The sequence below is a fragment of the Piliocolobus tephrosceles genome, unplaced genomic scaffold (assembly GCF_002776525.5).
Source record: "Piliocolobus tephrosceles isolate RC106 unplaced genomic scaffold, ASM277652v3 unscaffolded_20852, whole genome shotgun sequence".
Lineage (NCBI taxonomy): Eukaryota > Metazoa > Chordata > Mammalia > Primates > Cercopithecidae > Piliocolobus > Piliocolobus tephrosceles.
The window spans coordinates 1-1,664 of NW_022303035.1; the positions used below are offsets into that span (position 1 = coordinate 1).

General features: G+C 42.2%; 1 pseudogene across 1 annotated transcript; it reads right to left on the reverse strand.

Moving 5' to 3' along the window:
• Positions 1-284: 284 nt before the first annotated feature.
• LOC111533192 lies at positions 285-1,025 on the reverse strand (annotated as a pseudogene). Its single transcript, XR_002728784.3, has one exon. The product of XR_002728784.3 is annotated as a histone H3.3-like (transcript).
• Between the last annotated feature and the right edge of the window lie 639 nt (positions 1,026-1,664).

Consider the following 1,664-nt stretch of genomic DNA (forward strand, 5'->3'; position numbering starts at 1 on the left):
TTATTAAATATCTGAAATATGGATTTGCATTTACAACAAAGTGAGATGTTGCCATTCTGTACTATATAGCTGAATTTTTTTTTATAGATTAATGTATTTTAATAGCAAACTTACAGGAACAGCACAGAAGACAGACAACATTAAAAACATGTACTTGCATGTAGGACAACTCAGTTAGAAAAGTATAGTGAATGGATGGACTCTATGATAAAAATGCTACAAACACCATTTAGTTGCCGTCAATAAGAAATTTACTTGTTTTAAAAAAAATCCAAATGCTGGCATTGTCCAGAAAAATTTAACAGGTTTATTTATAATTATTATAAAGTTGAACCGCTGAAACTTGTTCACTGAAACATTTTAACTTGCATTAATGCTTTACGCCTCTGCATTTATATTAAAAATTCACACACAAATGAAAATGGAAAAACTGCCAATACCTGATTTCTGTCCCCTATTTTTCCACTCGCAATCATATACTTAGGTACCTTTTGACCCCATGGAAAAAAAAAATCTAACGTTCAGAACTACCAATAACAGGAAGAAGAGAATTTTTTTTGGGGGGGGGAATGAAATGTTTCCCATCATAGTGGATTCTTAAGCACGTTCTCCACGTATGCGGGAGTGCTAGCTGGATGTCTTTTGGCATAATTGTTATACCTTTGGCATAGATAGCACACAGGTTGGTGTCTTCAAAAAGGCCAACCAGATAGGCCTCACTTGCCTCCTGCAAAGCACCCATAGCTGCGCTCTGGAAGCGCAGATCTGTTTTAAAGTCCTGAGCAATTTCTCGCACCAGACCCTGGAAGGGAAGTTTGCCAATCAGAAGTTCAGTGGACTTCTGATAACGTCTAATTTCACGGAGCGCCACAGTACCAGGCCTGTAGCGATGAGGTTTCTTCACCCCCTCCAGTAGAGGGCGCACTCTTGCCAGCGGCTTTTGTAGCCAGTTGCTTCCTGGGTGCTTTACCACCGGTCCATTTGCGGGCAGTCTGCTTTGTAGGAGCCATGGTACAGAGACCTCCTTACTTACCCCCCTTCTCCTTCGGCTGGAGCTCGGTTAGAAAACGACGGCGGCGCCGCGGCGGCTGCGAACACAATTGAGTCCTTGTTTTTTTTTTTTTCATCATGAGAGATGAGGAAAGGAGAACAAACACCAAGTCTGCGTGTGAATTGCAGTGCTATGATACACATAGATTTGGCAGTTTCAACTGGCTCTCAAGGCTGTTTAAGATCCAAGTGTGACTAAATGCTGATCACACAAAGCAAGACACATCATTTGAAACAATCACTGGGGGGTATTATTGTGGCATCTCTTTAGGGGAATCCAGAGGCCCAACTTAACCCTCTCTAACTTCCACACATTGAACAACTGAGTATTGAGAGAGGCTCAGGGTTAAGAAAAGCACTGGCCCTAAAATATCATTAACATCATTACCCTCCCCCGCAAGCCCAGTCACCGCCAACCAGAGGCGGAAACCCTCAAAACGTGGGTGGAAGTCCATGGACGAATCATGGAATTTTGGGCTGTGTGCTTAGCTGATGCCATTTCTTCCTCTGTGCTTAGCTGATGCCACTTCCTCTTTTGTCCACTGCATCCATAAAAGAAGCCATTTTGGGTAAGGCCAGAAAGGATGGGAATAAGCTCTTTTTTTTTCTTCTAT